At 53.9% G+C, this 21,937-nt stretch overlaps 1 protein-coding gene across 3 annotated transcripts in view; it reads right to left on the bottom strand.

Moving 5' to 3' along the window:
• Positions 1–21,937, bottom strand: part of ZBTB7C (zinc finger and BTB domain containing 7C) — a 269,704-nt gene that overhangs the window by 90,337 nt on the left and 157,430 nt on the right. Inside the window, exon 1 of one of the 3 annotated variants that reach the window (XM_032859452.1) lies at positions 14,045–14,329. The exons of the other annotated variants lie outside the window; for them this stretch is intronic. The gene's annotated coding sequence lies outside the window, so the exon portion shown is untranslated. Of the gene's footprint in view, positions 1–14,044; positions 14,330–21,937 lie in introns of those variants that run through there. 3 annotated transcript variants of the gene reach the window in all.

Raw genomic sequence — 21,937 nt, 5'->3', positions numbered from 1 at the left:
GCCCACCCTACACCGAAGAAAAGCCACCCACACCCCAGGCCCCGCGGCACGATGCCAGCTTCCCTGGAGGATCTCAGTAAATGGAAGAGTGAATGAATGAATGAATGAATGAATAAACGAAGGAAGGAAGGAAGGAAGGAAGGAAGGAAGGAAGGAAGGAGTGAGGGAACAGACACAACGGCAGCAGCTTGTGTAACTCACAGCCTTACTACCCACCCCCCGAACAGTTGGCCTATTCCCTCTCAGACCTTGACTCCCTGCCGAAATAAGGAGTGGGTCCAGGGGGATCCTGTCCCTGGGGCTGACCCCAGAGCTGCAGCATCTCCCTCCTGGCAGCTGTGGCTGGGGTTGTGGGGTCCCCAGACACAGAGACCTCCAGCAAGCCTGCCACCTATGCCTCTAGCGCCACATGGCTCACTAACTGCTTTATGACCACCTGTTACGTGCTCCGCTCTGTGCTCGGGGCCGCAGGGAGAGGAGAGAGCCCTGCGGGATATCCTTCCTGTCTGCAGAGAAAGGTAGGCCATATACAGACCGCAGAGGGCACAGAGCTGAGTCACACCATCCCATTTGAGACTCCCTGGTGGTGCCGGCTGCTGGGAAGCAGTCAGTGGTCAGCTCTCAGCTCCGAACTGCACTTGCAGGTCTGCCTGGGCTACAGAGCCACTGACCCCAAGTCGTGTCTTTCTGAGGATGCCTACAAAGGTCCCCGGGGGTTGGCTGAAGCTGCCGGGGCTGCCTCATCAGCTTCTCCTCCGCCCTTCCAGCTCCTTCCCTCAGCCTCCTGTAGGAGTCCATTTCCCGGGGCACTCCTAACTAACGTCCTCATACTGAACTTTGCCTTCTGGCCACTGCCCAGAGCCCCCAGCCTTGGAGCAACAGGGACTACAACACCGAATATAATTCATACAGTAGCTCTCAGCATTAATTCTGTAGCTCAGACTCTAAGTGCTAGAAGAACTAGTGGGTATAGGAATAAATGCTGCGAGATGCTTCCTGAAAATACAGTTCTCCTTAACAATTATTAAGTTTTTAGTAATTAACTTGTAGAACACAAATTCATATACGTTAGAGTCTCGTTTATTAATATGAACCATTGCTTCTCTTGTATTTTATGTATGATGCTCAGCTCTGGGGTCCCTGATGGACAGGAGGTGGTGTAGCCTGGGGACAGTGAGATGGTTTCTTTCCTGCAGGGCTCAGCCAGACAGGAAAAATGCCAATTAAGGCAAAGCTGTCTGCAAGGAATCATTTCAGTTGTCATATTAACCTCACGACCTGGGGATCACAGACAGGGTACTATCTCCCCAACTCTCCAGGCAAACTGTGCGCCTTTAATTGGCATCCATTCCTTTGGGGCATGGTGACCCCTACCTAGTAATGCTGAACTTTGCAGGGTTGATGAAAGAACCAAGCAAAGCCTGCGGTCTGTCTGCCCGCCTGAGACCCCTGGGTGGGCCTGGGACGGGAGGAGGCCAGAATGGGCACCTCTATGTGAATGTGTTAGGAGATACAGGGTAGCACAGACCTTCACTGGCAGCCAACAGCACGTGCTGGAAGAGAAACTGCACCGTAGTCCCCAGAGCCAAACAAAATGCAACCAACTACCTTGGAGAATCGTGGCGTTTTGTTACTAACTACCTTTTTCAGATGCTTCCACTACTGAATTATCCCTTATGTTATTATTGATTATATTCATCATCATTACAGATAGCTGGCTGGTGCAGCAGATGGGAGACAGTCTACATGCCCATCCTTGCAGGCCTGGCCAACAGAACCAGCTACCGGAAGTCCTACCAGTGGGAGGACCACAGGATCTTTGGGGTGCAGTGGGATTTGGGGGTGGTGGCTGGCTGGTCCTAGGGCCTCGGGAGTGAGGCCAGGGCACTTGCCCTCACTGGCTGAGGACCTGGAAATAGTCATGGGATACTGGTTGGTGTCTGTCAATTTGTCTAAGCTGACCCTGGAGGGGCTCCTGCTCCTTGGGGAGCAGAGGTGAGTGGGGTGCCTGGGTGGCTCAGTCGGTTAAGGCTCTGACTCTTGATTTTGGCTCAGGTCACGATCTCAGGGTGATGAGATAGAGCCCCATGGGCTCTGCTCTCAGAGGGGAGTCTGCTTGAGATTCTCTCTCCCTCTCCCTCAGCCCTTCCCCCACTTGTACAGGCTCACTCTTGCACTCTCTCTCTCCTTCTAAAATAAATAAATTTTAAGAGAGAGAGAGAGAGAGAGAGAGCATGCAGAAGTGAGTGAGAAAACACAAAAACAAAGACACCTCTTTACAAAATGGGAAGGAAGAGTTTTAGAGTTAGTTGGGGAGAAAGCCCCTTGCTGTCCCCCTCTCTCCCAGCCTCTCTTCTCCATCAAGAACCAGCACAGGGACAATCAGGAGGCAACTGAGGGCGAAACCTCAGTGGCCACTGATCTGGCGCTGGCTCTTTGCAGCAGTGGGAGGAGAAGGGCCAGGAGCCCGAGTAGAACACAGGAGCCATGGGGGAAACCAGGGGCTCTTGGGAGGGGCTGGGGACAGTAGGCCAGAAATGGGCTGTATGGAAGTTCTGAGTTTAAAACTATTGAAACTACTAAAACTATTTTCAAACTATGGCTAGTCTGTGCTAGATGTGGTGCATAATTTATCTTTTACATTCTTCCATCGGCTCCTAAGGCGGCTGTAATTTCCACGTTGTACAGAAGAATTAATCCAAGGCTCTGAGGCTGCAGGAAGTCCGCGGTGACTGGGCTGGAGGTGGGTGCGCTTTGTGAGCTGAGATGGACGCTCAGGCTAAGGGATCCTCACCTGGGCAAGCGCTTCCTGCTGCTGAAGCCACAGAAGGGATATCACTCCTGATGGGATTCTGGAGTCAGCAGTGTCCCAAGAACAAGGTTCCCAGCCCTGAACGGTGTGTCTCCTCTTGGCTGCCTCCCAGATATCTGTTCTTGCCCTATCACCCCCCTCCACCGAGCCACTGGCTCCAGCTTCCCTGCTGGGGAGCCCCCTTGATCCAGGGAGTACAGACAGCCCCCTGTGCTGGGAAGCCACCACTCACAGCACCTTGTTTCCATCCCAGTACTCAGGTCAGAGCAGGCTGGAGAAGCATAATTGAGAGTGCTCGCTGTACCAATGCAATGGTTGTAAGAGGTGGTCAAGGCCATGGCAAGAGTGTGGTCTTCAGGGTAGGTAGACCCATGTTCTGGCTTTGCCATCTGTAGGGAAGAATTTTTGGAGCAAGAGGCCCTTCTGACAGTCCGACATTATCTGCCTCTCCTCCGTGGTGACCCCAGTGGACTTGGCCATGCAGAGCACTGAGCTGGGTCAGACAGCCGTGGGAGTCACTGTCCAGCAGATGTCCCTCTGGTGCGGTGTGACTGCACTGTGGTAGCCAGCGGTGCATTCTAAGAATGGGTGACATGGAGAACCCTTTCCCTGGTGCGCTCCAGGCAAGTGATCCCAGCAGGGCCCTGCCAAGTACGGGAGAGCCAGGACCCACTGGCACAGGGCCACGAGCACGGCAACGCATATGCTCTGAGAAGCTCTGCTGACTTGGCTCTAGGGCCATTCCTTGATGATACATTGTTTCTAGAACATTTGACCTCTCCAGAGGGTATCATTTTAAAAGCTTCCATACTTATGTTTTCTATTTCCTTTGTTATCCTCACGCTGATTGCCCCCTCCTTTATTACCTGCTCTGATTTGATGCCTGGTAATCATTACTTTGGAAAAACCCATGATAAGATAATCTTCATCATCATGGGAAAATCGACAGGGTCTGAGAGCAGGCCAGGATTTTGTCACAGGTCTAAGGAGTTTCTTATTAAGTACACCAGAAGAACTGTATCTGTCATCTACCCTGGAACTCAAAGACAGCCCCCCTCTATCCCCATCAGAGCAGGGCTCAGAGGCCAGCCCTGCCCAGCATGCCCAGCAGTGGCTTTAACCCAGTCACCCGAAACCTACAGTGGGCTCATATCTCCAGTTTCCCGGGGGTGCTGCTCAGATTATTTCCAAAATTTCCAATGGTTCCAGGCTCCAGGGGAGATCTTGACCAAAGGATGCCTCCCTCCAGCTTCATGTCACCTGCAGCCACCTGCCTGAAATGGGCCATTGTGATGCATCTCTGTTCGTCCTGCCCAAATGGTGAAGGCCAACACTTACAGGCTGCGCCTTGAGGGCCTCTCTTGTCTGGTCCTTACAGCAACCCCAGGTTGTGGGGGGGGCAGGATCTCATGCCTTCCTACAAATGGGAAAGCCATTGCACAGAGAGGTTAAGTAACTGGCCCAAGGCCACAGAGCATGTAAATGACAGAGTGGCGGCTCGCACCTGGCCCTGGCCCCAGAGCCTCTGTGCTAGAAGGCCGTGCCACGCTGTTTCACCCTCTGCCCCAGCTCGCAACACCTTGATGAAGCCTGTCCTGCAGGCTCCGCCTCTCACCCTGTGCTCTGACACTGAATGGCAGCATCCTTCTGGACCACTCAGCCTAATGTAACACTCGATTCTATAGAATCTTGCTTCATTTGAAGTTCTGGTCCTAACTGGATAAATGGATGAAAATGTTCGGAGGATGAGGGCGAGGGTGAGAGCCACACCCCTGTCCTTTCTGGAGCCAGCACACGGCCCTGCCACTTCCGTCCTTGCTGGCTTGCTGTCACCTGCAGGGGCCCCTCTGACCACAGGGCAGTTTCTCTACACAGGGCCCCTCCAATCCTCTCCTGGCTCCCTCCACAGGAGGCTCACTTGGCCTGGTCTTTCATCCCAGCATGGATTCAGGCGCCAGGTTGGCTCACGCTCAGCCTCTCGCCTCTGCCTGGGTCTGCAAAGAGTTCACAATCATGTTATTGGAAAGGCTTCCAAGAGCTGGAGGCCAGGTTCACTCAGAGGGTGCACCCCGGGAGTGGGGGCAGAGGGAGGGCAGGGGTGGTGCAGGGACACACCCCTCAGCAGCGAGCCCCGACAGGAGAGGGCGGGCGGGAGGGTGCCTCCGAGCGGAGAACCCCGTAGCTGGCTGTGTACAGTGCCCACCAAGGGGCCCGCTGCCCCAAGGCCTGCGCCCTCTGCAGAGCTTCCCATCTCGATCTTGGCCCTCACTCATTTGTTCCCCAGCCTTCCCATGGGTCAGACCCCATGTCACCTTGAAGCAACCCCCTGACCTGTAGAGAGAGGAACCATTCTCACCTGCCTGGTTCTCCCCACAGAGCAGCCCAGGGTGTCCTCTCCATCCCTGCCCCCACCGGCCCAAGGCCGCCTCTGCGCCCAGGCATCACAAGCCGGGGCCAACTTGGCCGAAGTAAGCTCCAGAACAGAGGTCCCCGTTCCCACATGGACTGTCCCCTGCTCTGCCCAGAGTTACTGATTCTGCCTTCTCCTCATGCTGGATGACCCACCATGAGAACTGTGGGCTGGCACGCCTCCTCTTTCGAAGACAGATGCCCTGCCAAGTGGGGGGTAACTCTGTGGCCAGTGTCTTCTACACCTTCATGTGGATTAGCACAAAGAACCAGCTCTCTCCTAGTAACTGGGTCAGATCATCAGAGGGTGGGGGATCGAGTGAGAGTTTTAAAGGTTGGGGGGTGGGGGTGGGTGACTTGGGAACACAGAGTAATTCCCAGTTGGGCAGGCCCCAGTGGGGAGAAGAATTTGAGCTGTGAATGAAGAGCATGGAAGTACCCAGAAAAAAGTAGACAGTAAGTGCCTGTTTCACTGCCCTCCACAAAAATGGCCAACACGGAGTGAGGACAAGCCAGGGCTGCAGACGCTGAGGGTGGTTCGTAATTTCCCCAGGGTCACCATCACCTGGCCAGAAGCTCAAAGCTTAGACGGTCAATGTCCTTAGTGTGGAGTGGGCACAGAGGACACACGGGCACACACACAGTCCCAAGGAAAACACAGCAATGCCCAGAAACCCACCCCAAACACATGTCCCCAGCCAAGGAGGCTGCACTAATCAGCAGGAGGGGGCAGATCAAGCCCACTTCCTTTTATTGCAACTTCTACCCTTCTAGAATTTCTCCTTCTCTGCAGGTCCAGGCCACAGAGACATTAATCCCTATTCAAATGAGCCTTCCAGGTTCTTCCTTCATTAGGAAAAAAAAAAAAAATCTCTCAAAACACCCCAAAGCGAGGCTCCAAAATCCTGGCAGCAAGCAGTGTGCACAGTCCCGGGAAGAGAGGGAGAGGGCTGTGGGCCTCACCTGGCCTCTCTTGTTGGAAGGCAGAAATGCGACCCTGCCTTCCCTCCTCCGCCTGCTCCCCTCTCCCTGCAACAGCTTTCATAAACAGTGATTACTTCAGTCCTGTGAATTGTCCAGTCAGGGTGACGGGGTGGGAGCCAAGGGCTGGAGTGTGGAGCTCAGATCTCCGAGGAAAGCAGCCCTCCCTTCCCTCCTCCGCCTGCCCGCTCCAGGTGGGAGTTGAGGAGGAGGGCATGGCTCTGGCTGAGACCAGGGATGACAGAAGCATTTTCCCAGCAGCCAGATGAGGGCAGAGCCCTAGTGGGGGAGGGTAGGGAGGCAGAGCTTGCTGACCTGCTCGGAGGTGGGGTCACCCTACCTACAAGCCAGGAATTTGGGCCTCTCCAAAACGCTTCTGCCTCCAAATCAAGAGCCCTGAAATTGTAGCTCTGGGGATTAGCCTCGGGCTGCCTCTCTGGTTAAAATAGGCTGGCATATTGAGGAAAGCATGGAGTGTTAGTCAACTTGTCTTTGATAGGAGATATTTGGGAAATAGGGGTTAAATGAATGAACACATGAATGAAGGACACTACAGCTCATGTAGAAATCGAAGTTGGGGCAGAAAGCTCTGGGTGTTTCAAGGGAAGCAGGTGGGGATGCCACCAAGAGAGCAGAGAGAAGAAAGGGGTGCCAGGTCAAATTCTGCCATGTCACTGTTGTGCCCTGGGCCAGCCAGGGCTGCAGGGGGCCTTTCCTCAAAGAGCAGGACTCTATTATCAAGTAAGTGGCTGCTATCAGCCACTCCTGATACACCACCCCCCTCGGAGAAGTTGGGTGATACTCAGAATTGCTTTAGCTCAACTGCAGGAACCATCTTCTCAGGGGATATCCAAATTTTTTTACAGTTGTAGAAGCCCCCTTGTTACAAATAAGATTTTGTGCAAAAACAGACCCACACAGAACTGTTTGGGATCAGCTCAGTGAATCCCTTTAATGAACGTCAAACTAGGGGTGCCTGGGTGGCATGGTCAGTTGCGCAACTGACTCTTGGTTTCAGATGGGGCCATGATGCGGGGTTGGGATCTCTGAGTCATGGGATCAAGCCCTGCATCAGGCTCCATGTTCAGCTCTGTCTTTCCCTCTGCTCTCTCTCTCATATCAATAAATCAATCTTAAAAAAGAAAATAGAATACCAATCTAATCCAGCGTCTCATGCTGAAAAAGGAAATCAAGGCCCAAAGAGGTCAAGCTGTGTCCTCACTCTCCATCACAACCACCTTTCAGGCAACTGGACTCCTCTTCTGTTCTTCCCGAGTGGGGCCTGGGACGCCTATAATCTTTTAAAAGGTTTCATAGGTCATTACCTCTAATCAGGTTTAGGAATTGCTGCATGAAGCATTGGCTTGAAGGTGAAGAGTAAATTAGTAGCAGAGACTGAGCCCAGCAGCTCTTGGGCTCACGCAGACCAAAGTCGATGACAATGACCTCACAGAAGCTACTGGAAAGGATTTCTGGTACTGAGGTTGGCTTGTGTTGAACATGGTGCCCCAGAATGGCCACTGACGAAGCCCTCAGTATGTTCTGGTGAACACGTAATTTTTTGTTATCTTTGGGAGTCTTTCAGGCTGGGCGCGTTTCCCTGTCCCTCTCAGCTCAAATTTGTCTTTGTGAGGAGTCTTACCCCAAGTCAGTCCCACAGGTATGGAAATGGGGTAAAATGATTATATCCTGGAGCTGAACTGCCAGCAGGAAATGGAGCGCTCAGCTACATCAAGCCATTCTGGATGAATCAGTGGGGCTTGCCAGCGACTCAAGGCCCCAAAAAGAAAGGAAGGAGGTAGCCTTGGACTGCCTCGCTGTCACTGGCTAAGATGTCAAGGCTCGCCAACAGCTTCCTTCGTGGTCCCAAAGGGGTCACTCCACAGGATGAAAACATCAGGATCTCCACTAAGTCCCCACTCAAAGACCCAAACATTGAACAATGTGTCTAAATTCACTTCCATTAGCCCATTTCTTCCCTTCCCAGGGCCTGGCTTTCCACCAGCAGCAGCCTTAGCTGGGAAGAGTGGGGCTGAGGGAGTGGGTCCTGCTGCCAGCGCTCTGGAGCATTCGAGCATTCCTTAGGAAAACAAGGAGAGCACCAACCCCTGAGTCATACCATGGGAGCTGTCCTACGGAAACACAGATGGAAAACCTGAAGAGAACTCAGGGACACACAGAGGAACCATCAGCCAGTCAGAATGACCAAGAAGTTGAGACGGCTCTCCCTACAAGTATGGCAAGCCAATGCCGGCTGTGGGGATCCAGAACGTTGCCTGGGTGTTGCCTCTCGGAGCACACCAACCCTCAGAAGATGTGCCGGCTCTAATAAAAAGGCACATATTATCAAGTGTTGGCAAAGATGGTGGGAGACTGGGGTCCTCATATATGGGCTGGTGGGAATGTAAAATGGCATGGCTCCATGAGGAACAGTCTGGTGGTTTCCCAGAAGGTAACACGTGGAGCCACCATATGACCTGGCATTTCCAGGGTTAGGTAAACACCCGAGAGACATGCCAACCTACGTGCACACGAAAACCTGGACATGAATGTTCATGGCAGCGTCATCTACAAGAACCACACGTGGAAACGACCCAAACTTCCATCCACTAAAGAATGGAGACATAAAATGTGGTCTTACCCATAGAAGGAGTGTCATTCCCAAATAAAAAGCCATGAAGTACTGATACATACTACGAGTGCATGTGCCCTAAAAACACGCAAAGGGGAAGAAGCCAGTCACGAGAGGCCACGTGTTACATGATCCAGTTCATACAAAATGGCCAGAGGGGGCAAATCTGTTTAGAGACAGGAAGTAGACCATCGGTGACCTAGAACGTGGGTGGGGGGTGGTGAGAGGAAATGGGGAGAGACTGCTAAATGGGGACCGGGTTCTGCTTTGCAGGACAAAAGTGTTCTAAAACTATTGGTGGTGATGGCTGCACATACGTGAATATACTAAAAGCCACTGAATTGTACAACTTTAACTGAGTGACTTGTACGCCCATTCATTATATCTCAATAAAGCTGTTATTTTTAAAAACCTAGAAAATTTCCCAATACCTAGGTTCTGCTTAACAGACGCATCCCCTGCTCGACATCCCCAAGGCTTAAGGAAGGCAGGCACCGACAAAAGCTGGGGTCACTCTCCCCTCGCCAGTGGCCTTGACCCGTAATTCGCAACAACCAACAGGCCAACCTGTTCGCTCCAGAAACAACTTAACAGGATTGTCAGCCAGAATCCATAGCCAGAAAAGAAGGAGCCCTGGGAAAAGGAGTGTGCCAAGTTCAGTTCTGTGATATCATTTGTGAGGGTCACGTGTACATTTGCTTCTGGTTTGTATCTAATTTGAAAAAGCCGACCTAGATTGTGTACTGTATTATTAGGCAATTTTTCCAGCTTGGAGTCTCGGTGTTGCTCCACACGATTTGTTCAGAGGATGAACTCACTTCTCTGCTGATGCAGAAACATTCCACCCCAGGTTGCTGTCCCAGGATGGGCAGGCTTGGCACACACCAGCTTTCCTATTCCGTCCTCCATGAGGACACAAGCCAGGCCACCATGGGGAAAGAGCTCTTACCCCACAGGGGAAGCTTCCCTCTCGCTAGCTGGCCTCCTGCATGGTGGAGGGGGCGCAGGGGAGACCGTGAGAGGGCAGGGGGCAGAGCCGACTGGTACTCTCCCAGGCAAGGCATCGACAGAGGGGGCTTCCTTATGGAACAAAAGGGAGTTCGAAAGAAGACAGCCCACATTCCTCTTTTTCTAAACACAGGCTCAAGATGTGCAGCGGGAAAGTTAAATTATGTGGCAATTCTCAAAGTCATCCACTAAAGATAAACTCTCCCTTCACAGGAATTACTCATCTCACTCCATCATGAAACCTCGGGGTCTATCACTATTCAAATTTATTAAGCAATGACATGCAGAATGTATTGTATAAAGGACCTGTTTCATCACCCCATTCCCCAAGCTATTTCTTTTTTTTTTGTGCTAAGTCATGAGAAGTCTGGCAAGTTAAAAACCAAAACAAAAACTAACAAGGACGCATGTGCACACGTTAAAACACACACACGCACGCACACACACACAAAGATGGGAAAAAAATTCCTTCGCGGAAGTTACCATGAGGCAGGCAGCTTCAGAAAGGAAAAACACAATCTCTGACTAATATGAAGGAGACTTCAAATGGCTCTTGGCAACAATCTCTCAGCCCCAGATTCCCCTCCCTCTATTCATCTCTGCAGTTCCCAGCCAAAGGAAAATAAAGTGAACAGCTCTCTCCCTGGCCCAGCCTAGAGGACTGAGTAAGGGCTGAGCAGATAAACATCCCCGTGCAAATGCACACCTGTGTAATTGCTACAAACACGGGACAGCCACTGGGGTGCTCACTGCCCTTACTGGGCTGATAATCTCAGATCAGGAGAAAATGCCTTTATCCGGGCACTCTGACATCAAAACAGAACGTAATGTGATCTTGTGACCCCCCCAAACACAAGATATTTTCTAAAGGGGATGGGAGGGGGAGAAGGAAGAAGAAAAAAAAGTCCTCCCAGAAGTGCCTGTGTCAGTTCCAAAGAAGGAAGGCCCCAGAACATTACTTGGAGGGGTATGGCTTCAAGGAAAGATTTATCAGTTCACCTTCCTCACAAAAGTGATAGTTAATTTTAGAGGTAGTGATCTTACACCTATTATACCATTCAAGATGGAAGGACAGGTAACAGGCCAAATGTCCTAGAATATTTATGGCTGTTCTGTCCCAAAGGTCCATCTGCCACCATTTTATTAGGACAGATATGTCAGGTCAGCTAAAATGGAGATGGACAGGAGCATCAGGAAATGGCCCTGAAGTGCGGGTACAAGCAAGTGGAACAGGGTCTTTGGCATTGAGCCCCGAAACGCCCTGGCAGGCTAGTGTGGGCTGCTCCGAGAATTACAGATGGCCAAGAGACATGGGTTCTAGTGCTAGCTTTGCTACCAAGTCCTGCGAACACGGATGAGCCTCCCCAGTGGTCGGATGAGGGCTGCAAGCACAGCTCTGGCCTTCTGTGTGTGTGTGTGTGTGTGTGTGTGTGTAAAGCGGCTGATGCCTCAAGACAGTGATGTTCTGGGGGCAGTTCCCACGCTGTTGGCCCTGCTCCAGAGAGGGGCCAGTCCTCCTGGAGGCTGCATGGGGCTCCTGACATCTCCAGCTGGGACGTGCCAAAACTAAAAGCCCATCTCGGAACCCACAACCGTGAACTGATCATCGCAGCTGCAGGGGTTCAAAAAGCTGCGTGCCTACTGTGTACCTTCCACAGGTCCGCTAGGGCCACGGATGAGTCCTTGTGACTGCAGCATGGACAGGCCAGCTTTCCAGCCGTCCACCCGCCTCCTCACCCAGGCCTCCTGCCATTCCTCCTTCTCCCACATATGGTCTCATTAAATCCGCTCAATCAAAATAAATAAATAAATCCAGTGAGTCCCCACTAAAGGATGAGTCACTGCCATTCCCACTGACAGAGCCCCGGGACCCGGTCGGACTTGACCTGCTGAAGTCCTCAGCCCTTAACGCTTCGCAACGTGCCTGGAATCACACATTAGACGACACAGTAGTTGTTGAATAAATGACAGACTGAATGGAAAGAAACTAAGGTTTAAAACAGTTACTACTGTTAACACTTACACACAATTTGTGCTGTGCTATAATGCTATCAGGGGATTTCTGCCTCCCCTAACTGAAGTGTAAGATTCTAAAGGCGGTAGGTGTAATGGGCTGCTTTGACTCCTGGCTCGGTCACTGATAAGCTGGACTTAACCCCATTAAGCCTTAGTTTCCACATCTACAAAGTGGGACTAGTGGTTATCTGATGAGGGATGTGGGTTACAGGATAATGTGTGCCAAGCACAGTCTGGCACCTGATCTCTGAATGTCCCATCTCCTCCTTCCCTGCCATGTACCCTCTGGTTTACTCCCAGCACTGACGCAGAACGATAGGCCTTGAGTTCTATGCAACCTCCAGGCCTTTGCTCTTTTGTTCTTCCTCTGCCCAATATCATTTCCGATCAGAAGCCCTTCTTGACCCTCTGGCTGCAAAAATGCCTGTGATCTGATTGCAAAGGGCCTCTCCTGGTTGTCTGGGGAAGACAACCTACTTGCTACCTAGCTTCACTATCCTGTGTAAGCCTCATCTCTGTGTGGCTGTCCGGAGGTAGGGGCTCAGGCCTGACTCCGGTCTGCATCTCCCCAAGGTCTCAGAGGTGCTGGGTGGGATCCAAATCTACCAGTTTCATGAAGTTCTGGAAACCAGGCGGGTGTGGCACTGGTGTCCCGTGGATCTGGGTAAGGCACACTGGACTCAGTAGACCCCCTTGGCCTCAGTCCCTCCTCACCTGTAAAATGCAGATGATGAAGACACCTGCCCTAGGTATGGTAGTTGGGGAGAGTTTAGAAAAAAGTATGAGACACCAGCGCCAAGACGGAGCACTGGCTGACCCCAGCAATTTTAGGGAGAGTGACTTTTTTCTCCTTTTCAGCCCAGGTTGGGCCTTAAGGGCGGTAGCCAGGTTACTTTCCTTTCCTGGAGATCTATGGGGGGGGGGGGGTTCCTGGCCTTTCTGATCCCCCAGTTCATCACTGGGTAAAGGAGTGGAGCTTAAACTTGAACCTGGCAGGACCTTCCCCTCCCTTCCCACAAAACCTTCTATCCAATCTGGAGAAAACAGTCTGATTGTTTGAAACACTTCCTTTACATTTTCAAAATTCGGCACTTGGAGGAGGGATTGGAAGGGATATGCCAACAGCCTGCAAATGAATCATGGGAACGGGGCTGCCCCCTGTGAAACCCAGCACCGGGGGTTCAAAGAAAGAGCGCAGTCGTGCCCTGCCCGCCTGCCCACAGCCAGGACAACAGAAGCCAGAAACTCTGGCGGGCAACCGAACCGGATGCACCCCGGAGCCCTCACCGCAGGCACGCGGAAAACTGCACCGCACTAGGGACGCTCGGCGAGGGCCTCTTCGCAGAGTGAGTCCCCAGCCAGCCCCGTGGCCCGCCGCCGTCGAGCCCCCGCCTCAGCCAACCAGGCGATCGGGAGGGCGACGGCCAGGGCGCCGGCAGGGGTGGGGGCGCACACAGCCGCTCCGGGGGCTCAGAGACCCGGGCTGGACTGCACAGCCGGAGGGAGTCGCCCCGCCCACCTCGCGCAGATGGGGGCGCCGGGAAGGGTCCCCTGCCCACCCAGTTTGGTGGGCGGTTCGAGCCCGAGGATCGCAACGCGACTCCCTACAGCTCGCCCAGGGACTTCTGCCGGTCGCCCCTTTAATTTCTGCTCCTGCCCGGACCTCGACTTCTGCCCGCAGTTGTCACGGCTCTGGTCTCCCCCTTACCCCCCGAGTTTTGCATCTGACACTGGGGAAGTCCGAGCTTTTTTGGAGGGAGGACATTTAAAGGATCCGCGTCTGTCCTCCACTCCCTTCCGGAGCGGCCCTCGTGCCTCGCAGTCCCCTCTCCCCGCCACCGAAAGCTGCCCACGGGGGTGGCGGGACACGGACAAGCCAGAAGAGTTGCATATAGAGTTCCAGAGTCCCTCCCACGTTCGGCGGGGAGGGACGCGGCCGCGTGCCCCTCGGTCAGCTCGGGGACCCCAGCCCCGGTGTCCCCGGGACCCTCGGTCCGGCCCCAGCGCGGGAGCATCTGGGGGACCCCTGCTGCCGGCGCCGCCACTCCCATCCGGACAGTGGGAGCGCACGCCGGGGGCAGGGGGTCCCCGCAGCGCCCAGAAGGGGTCCCCTCCCTACCCGCCTCTGCCGCCCGGCTGTCCCTTCTCGGCCCGGCACCCAGCCGCCCCGGCCGCCGCACACCCACCTGGCCGCCCCGGGGGCGCCGCGCTCGTGCCGGAGCCGAGTCCTGAGCGCCGCGAGGGTCCCGGGCTGGGGATCCACGCGGCAGCGCTGCTCAGGGGAGCCTGCCGCAGCCCGCGGGAGGTTGTCATTGATTCGCGCTGGGCGAGTTAAGCCATTCCAGGAGTGGTTTTGAGAGAGCACTCCCACCCCTCCCTCCAACCAAAGTATTTGGCAGGCAGCCCCTGTCGTCCACCTGTACTGCTAAGCGCGGGGCAAGGACCAACTTCACCAGCCGCGCTCTGTGCTTCACTTTATCACACGCAGATGAAACTCTTTCGTAAAGGTAAAGCAGAAATGAAAGCGGGGGGAGGGGGGGTGGAGGGGATCCCCCACCCCTGCCCCTGGGGCTCCTCGATTATTTATTCTCCCTCTACTATTTCACAAAATGCCTTACCACTTATCTCAAATCAGGGCAGGTTTTTATTATTATTGTTTTACTCAATTCTGTGTGTCTTTTATTTTTAGAGGCAATTTTATTTCCATTTGCCTGAAACCTGAGTCCAATAAAATTACTAGAATTATGTTTTCTTCTCAAAGGGTCTTGAGTGTAACTTCACCAAATCAAACACTGCAGGGAGAGCATTCAAGTGGCAAATAAAAAAGAAGAAAGTGCAGGAAGTAAGCACAGAACTGCAGCTCCCTCCCTCCCCCCGCCCCCAGTTCAGCTGGGCTTGGCCCAGGTGGAGCCAGGAGGCCTAAAATGGGGGATCCCACTGCCAGAAGCCCCCCCAGCCTCCCCCACTCCCCGCAACAAACATGTCATACAGGCTCTCTGCTGCTTTGTCTCCATTCTAAGACTGACTCAGAAATGCCAACCAGAGATTCAACAGTCCACATCTGGGGTGGGCCAAGCACCAGTTACAGAGAGGTGTGGCTGTTCCTTAAAGCCACACACCATACCCTTTTTGAGAACTGCCAGCTGGGGAGGCCCTGCCTCCCTCTTTCTGGGAGAACCGTCCTTCACCTGGGGAGGGGGAAATCTTCATTAACCCCTTGGTGTCTATGCTGGCTCTCCTCAGATAAGGAGAAGGAGCCAAGGGGAGCTCTTCTTCCCTATTGATCAGCAGCCCCCTGTGCCATGGAGAATCAGCACAAAACGAAGGAGCCCAATCAGAGTTCTGGCTGTCTGTGGCCTCTGCCACTCTTCCAAGGGCAGGCCACTAGCTGTAAAGCACCCCAAAGCCAAAGGTAAATCCCACAGGTCCATCAGCCCATGAAGGTCAAGAACCCCAGGAAGATGGTTCAGACTAAAATATTTTCTCCAACAGGTGCCCCCTGCCTGAAATTCTAGTCTTAGTGATTCATTCCTTCGTGGGGCACGCCCTGCAGATAGCCTGCAACAGGCAGGCAACATGCTTTGGAAGGGCAGGAAGGGTCTCTCTCTGTGCTTCCAAAACTGTAAATATCCATGGGCAAGGGCAGGAATGGGTTTGTCAGGCGCTCCTTACTACAGTGGGAGGGTCATGAACAGCAGGTGGGGGGACAGAGTCTTGGAGCCAGGGAGGCGTGGAATAAAGTGGGGGAGGGGGTGAAACATCAGGGAATCAGTCACTGAAGTTCAGAAGGGGAAGCACTTCATCGGGGCAGGTGGACAGTTTCCAAGATTGGGTGACTCCATAGTTTTTGTTTTTTTTAATCAAAAACCATGTATTCCCGGAACACCCAAACCCAGGAACAAAAAGCCAAATCCCTTTGTCCACAAAGTCACTAATTAAATATCCAGTCATTTGGAACTCATACTCCACTCATACCCGGTAGGTGAAAGTGCCAGTATGGGACCCGGATGGAGTGGTATCAATCCAGTTGTGTTTGCTGTGCGCCCGGAAGAGGTTTACCTCAATGGTCTGGGTGGAGACAGTGTGGGGTGGTGCAGAGGGGCGCCCCCCTCAAAGCCTCATGCCTTGTGGGGAGATAGAGCACAGGGGGTCAGTCAGTGTGCAGCAGGGCACCTACAACCCTATAAATGGTACTTAAGGAGCAGGGCGCTAGTTCTGCTGAGCAGACAAGGAGCCAAGAGAAGACATGAAGACAGGGCTCAGGGAAAGGGCTGCAGGAGGGGGACTGGGCTGGTTGGGAGCTGGAGGGCATGTTAGGTGCAGGAGTGAAGGCTTGGGGAGGGGGCAGCTGGCCAGGCAGAGAAGGTTCTCCCAGTGAATGCAACATCAGGCTGGGGTCTGTGTGGTGCGACCAGTTTAGGGATGCAGCTTCTGCTGGGATGCAGCTTCTGGCTGAAAGAGAGAGTGCAGGGCAGGGCCTGCTAGGGAGGGAGGGAGGGAGGGAGAATTGGAGCACCTCTTTCAAACCCAGCTGGAGCTGGAGCTGGATTTGGGCAGAGTGGTGGTGGAGGGAGGATGCCAGGAGGGGTGGGGGAGAGCTGCAGTGCCGAGCCCAGCCTGCCCCCAGGCGGCCCCTCCTAGCAGGGCTCCAGCCCCGACCTGAAGGAGTGTCTGAGTAGGCCAGTGGGTGGGGCCAGGGCCCGAGAAGCTGCAGCCAAGAGCCTGGGGGGGAGAGCTGGCCACTGGCCAGCCCACAGGCTGGGCCCCGCAGTGGACAGTCAATGTCATTCCTCCCTCCTCCCTCCCCCTTAATCACTGTCTGTGTGTGCCCAGTTGGGGCACGCCCTTCGGAAGGGCTCTGGGCAAAAAGTGGGGAGCCCTACCCTACGGCCCCCTCCAGCCTTGCCTCCTTGTTCTCAGTCCCCGTGCCAGGTGCCTGCTGGGAACGGGAACAGAAAGGAGTTTCGGAGGGCTGGGGCGGGGAAAGGAGACTGCGGAGGCTAGCACAGCCATCCACAGAAGGGGTTCCGGGTTGGCCAGACTCTAGATCTGTTATTGTGCATTTCCTTTTGGGATGTGGCTCCTTCCTAGGCCCTTTTTGCTTCCCCTCCCTCCCTGGCTCGAGCCCCTCCTCCTCTCCCTGCCCTTTCCCACCCCCCCCCACCCCCACCCCTCTTCCTGGTCAGGTAGATCAGAGCTCTTGGAAACAGCTGGCTTACAGCCGCCTTGCTTTTCACATCTGCCTCCAAACCCACAACTCTTGGTCCAGGGAGGATGAAAGCTCCTACTCCAACCACCCAGCATGGCTCAGAAGGCTAAACAGAAGCCCAGGGAGCAAACCGGCTACCGTCTAGACCTCGGTGGTGCCTGCCACCTCGGTGGTGCCTCGGCGGTGACGTAGGCACGCCCGCGGCTTCTGAAGGTGCGTGCACACATACAGACCACCTGTGTGCACGGGTACAGAGAGGTGGAGACGGATCTGGACCGTGCTCTCCAGAAACAGAAACAGCTAATGTCCACTGAGGGTGTACCCCACCCTCTTCACCTCTGCATCCTCACTATGAGGTAGATACTCTCATGTCCCCATGTTACTGATGAGGAAATGGGCTCACGGAGGTCTCACCACTTGTTCAAGGTCACGGGGCTCGATGAATTGTAAAACGGGACAGGACACCAGGGTCTTCAGAACTCTGGTGCCCAAAGGCTGTTTCTGGGGCTCAGCTCTGGCTCTGTCTAGCTCCTATAGCTGGCTCTCTTAGGAGAAGTTTGCTCTGCTGATGTGTGCCTCAGTTTCTCCAGCTGCTGAACAGGCAGGCTGATGACTCTTCCTGCACCAGGAGGCTATTATTAGCCAGGAGGAGGCTGAGATGGGGGGGCACTCTGGTAAAAAGCCCTGGAGCAAGTCTTCCCTAGGGATTTTGCACAGCCCTGGGCCTGAGGATTACTTAAGCCGGAAACTCCGAGCCACCCTGGCTGCCTCCCTCTCCAGCCTGCTCTGCACCCCACCCCTGCCAATCCATCCATCTGCAAGTTTAGCTCCAAAATAGATCTCCAGTCCTCTCTCTTCCTGCCACCTCCTCCTCCACTGCCCTTGGCTGGGCCACCATCCCTCTCACCCTGACCTCTGCAGGGACCTCCTCGAGGGTCCCCTTGCTCCCGTTCCTGTCCCGCTCCCTCAGCCCAGTACCACAGGGCGCTTAAAATGCCATCCAAACTGTTCACAGTGGCCCTCAAGGCTCAGCAAAATTCCTGCTCCTCTCTCCAAGCTCACCCCTGCTTCCTGCTCCCGTCCTCTGCTAGGGTTCCTTTTCCTTCCTGTTGTGGGACTTTGCATGTGTGGATTCCGTGGCCTGACATGCTCTCCCTGTATCTTGCAGAAACATACCTCCTCAGATAAGCCCTCCTTGAGCACCACAGATAAATTAGAAACCTCCCCACTGTCATCCATTTCAGACATGCCATCAAAGCACTCAGGCAACTTGCATACTTTTATTTACCTGCCTGCCCTATTGGATTGTTTTTTGACTGTCCCTCCCACTAGAATAGAAGCTGCTTGTGGGCAGGGACCCCATATGTTCTTTTCACCGTGTGTACCTGGTACGCGGTGGGCCCCTGGCAAATATGTGGGGGACAAAGTTTTGTTGCGAGAACCCCAGATCTGGGAAACAAGTAAAATGCGTCTAGTCCTCCCTCTGTCACTGCTGGGCTCTGTACCCGCAGGGATGTCACCCACCTCCCTAGTCCTCAGCTTTGCCCTCTGTAAGTGGGGACAATGGAGGAGAAGAGAGGATGATCCAGAACTTCCCCAGGTCTGGTGCTCCGCAGTTGGGTTGGCGTTCATCTTCCACACACTTGCAAGTGCCGATAAATGGACAAGAAGAGAATCCCGGCAGTGCTGTGCTTTGGGTGGCTTTGAGAAGGTTCTGCCTATGCGGTCGGTCCCGCTGACTTATTTTAGACAAGTCAGCCTGTGAGAACTTCACATGCTCAGGACCAAGACAGAGCGTGGCCGTTGCACACGTGGCCATGCAAGCATGGAAATGGGGGCTTGTACAGAGAAGGCTGTTACCTCGGTGAGGACCAGCACCAAGTAGGGGCTAATCTTATGGGGGGGGGGGCTTCCTCCCCAGCAGCCAGGTGCCCACAGCACTGGCTCTGTGACCAGACCTCCGATGACATCAACATCTATGTCTACACATAAGGGGCTTTCCCTTTCTGTGACTTTTACACCGGCTGCCCTACTGGGCCTCCACAACAACCCTGGAGAGTACAGCAAGAAGGGATTTTTATTCCCACTTTGCAGAGGAGGAAACTAAGACCTAGATCAGAAACAGTGAGTGAGTGGCAGAATGGAGATTTGTTTCTCAGATTTCTTTGAAATATATACACATATGTAAAGAAAACTAGAGTTTTTCTTCTCTATGTATGTTCATATATATATATATTTATCTCTATTATAAAGAACATACATTTCTTTCTATATATGGATATACATTTTTAAGAAAATATGAATATATATGAAATATATTTGAAGAAAATATACATGAAATTCTCCCCAATTCGAGAAAATTCATGAAAGAGCGGGGAGACAGTCTCTCATAATCACACCACACTAGATAGGAGAGTACCTGTAGTATCATAGCAAGTTAGGATAGTTAGTCTTAATCTTAGTGTCCCTCCCCTCTCTTCTCCTCCCCTCCTCAATTGCTCTCACCAGTGTCAAAAAGAGACTCCATCTAACACCCCACTCTGTGTTTCTTCTATGCTCCACAAACATTTAATTAAAATTTGAGGAAAACTGAGAGAAAACTCAATGCGTCCGGCTGGAACAAGGGGAAAAGGTGGCACTTGGGGACATACCAGTGTCTGCCTACGAGGCCCTGTAGCTTCTCTGCTCTGAGGACAAGCCAAGCCCTCACTATCCTGAGCTCCCTGTTTGTACTATTATCAGAAGGGACTTGTCTGTAATCAGAGGCTCTATCACTTTGATCCGCAGACCAGATTTCACTGAAATATTAAAATGCCGATTTGAATAACAATTCGTAGCTGTTTAGCGTGAAGAACAGAAAAGGAGCCACCAGCTGAATCTATAAGCTACGCTTAACAGCCCTTCCTGTGGTCACAAAGGTTATCCAAATCTGTTGGTTACCAAAGCCACACACACATTTTGCCACCATGTTTTGGAGGGGGAGCGGTCAGAGCCAGTCATCTAGAACCTACTGGCGGTTTGCCAAACTCCTTGACCAAACTGCCGCTTCTCCAAGCACACGGAGGTAACCCAGAGGAGCAGAGCTGTGTGGCCAGCTAGCCTTTGGCTGCCCAGTCCTGTGGGAGCTGGAAGGTGAGGGGGGCGGCCCAGAGGACAGGCCCACATACTTGGAGTGGCCTCTCGCTTCTCAGGTGTGCTGAGAGACCAGCCAGAGCTTGTCCTGACCCTGGGCCCTCTGAGGGGAGGTGCAGGCTGAGCACATACTTTCCTCTGGGGAAGCAAGGGGAAAGTACCCCACCTGGCCAGGGCTCAGGGAAGGGCTCGGAGTCTGAAAGGACCCACAAGACACAGGGTCCCAGCGGCTCACAGCCAGAGGGCCCCAGGGCTGCCAGGGCCGTGCCCTCCTCCCAGGTTGTATTGGGTGACACAGTCAGGCACCCACAGCAGGAGGAGGGGAAGTGCCAAGAGTTTGGGCTCCTCCCCGGGGGCCTGAGTGACTGAGCCTGTGGCCTCAGAGCAGGGAGCCTAGAGGGGGAGGAGGGCTCAGCAAGGACATGGCCAAGGGGGCAGCAGTGGGAAAGGGGGCAGCACTAGCAGCCAGGGCAGGAAGTTTCCTCCACCCTCCTCACTCCCTCCCTCCCTCTCTCCCTTCCCTCCTCTCCTCTCTTCCCTTCTTCCTTCCTTCCCTTCCTCCCTCCCTCCCCTCTTCCCTTCCTCTCCCAGGTCTGTAGTGCCTGTGGGTCTGTGGCCATACTACTCCAGGCTTTGGCTATAAAGTGACAAACACAACCACATCTCTGAGTCCTCATGGGGCCGACCTTCTAGTAGGGAAGGACCATGACCAGACAACCATCTGCTGTGAAGTCAGGTGGGTGAGGCCATCATGGTCTCTCAGCCAGGGCCTTAGTGGGAGCACTCTGTGGCCTCCAGCAGCCTCCTCATCTCCTTGATCCACACCCTGAGAGACCAGGAGAGCAGGGATTATAGCCCCCAGACAGAGTGAGGAGATGGGGGGATAGGAGGGCTGTGACTTGCCCAGCAGCCCCCCTGCCCCCCTCCAGTGCTCCCGGCACCCTCCCTCCCCCACAGCACAGTCCCCTATAGACAGAACTACAAAGCAAAACCTTTTTCAAGAGGTATTTATACCCAGAAAACTAAAAATACAAAACAAATCTAAGAACCTCAACCGAGACATACAGGCAACACCCTGACATGAAGTAACAGCCCCTAAGACAGGAGGCTGTGGGGCCAGACAGCCCTGAGGAGCCGAGGGCTGGCTGTGCTGACCCTGAACGCTAGCCTCCACCCAAGGTCCCTTTAGTGAACATGGTGAATATGGGGCTGTCCCTAGGGGGTCGCTGCAAATGTATGAGGGCCCCATTGCCCAACCAGGTCGTTGGTATCCTTTGGGCATAACAAATACCCGCTGGGGGTCCATGTGTCCCTTCTCAGGTGTCTGACCAGAGGAAGGGTGATGATGGGGATGGGGACGATGAGGGCAGGACTGTGTGTGTGCGCACACGTGGGCGTGTATGTGAGTGTGTGGGGCTGTGGGGGTGGGTGTACAGTGTGCAAGGGGACCGGTGAGTGGAAGGACGGGCTACCGAGCTTGCTGCTGTTGGGGAAGGGGCGTGCACCAGAAGCTTCTCTGTTGGAGGAGGGCTCTGACAGGCTCTGACACCCGCCCGAAAACACGTTCTCTAACTGGCTCCAGACGTGCTCGGGCAGAGGCTGGCCTCACCCCTCGTCCTGGTCAGCATGCCACTGCCAGGGGCCACTGGGTATAGCCAGGACAGTCCATAGCCCTTCCCCAGGGCCAAACTGGCCAGCCCGAAGGGTCAGCACAGTGACTTCACCACACTGTTGAGGA

This window comes from Lontra canadensis, unplaced genomic scaffold (genome assembly GCF_010015895.1).
Source record: "Lontra canadensis isolate GAN:19392208 unplaced genomic scaffold, GSC_riverotter_1.0 scaffold17, whole genome shotgun sequence".
Lineage (NCBI taxonomy): Eukaryota > Metazoa > Chordata > Mammalia > Carnivora > Mustelidae > Lontra > Lontra canadensis.
The sequence above is the reverse complement of the archived record's forward strand: the minus strand, read 5'-3'. Positions and strand labels throughout refer to the sequence as shown.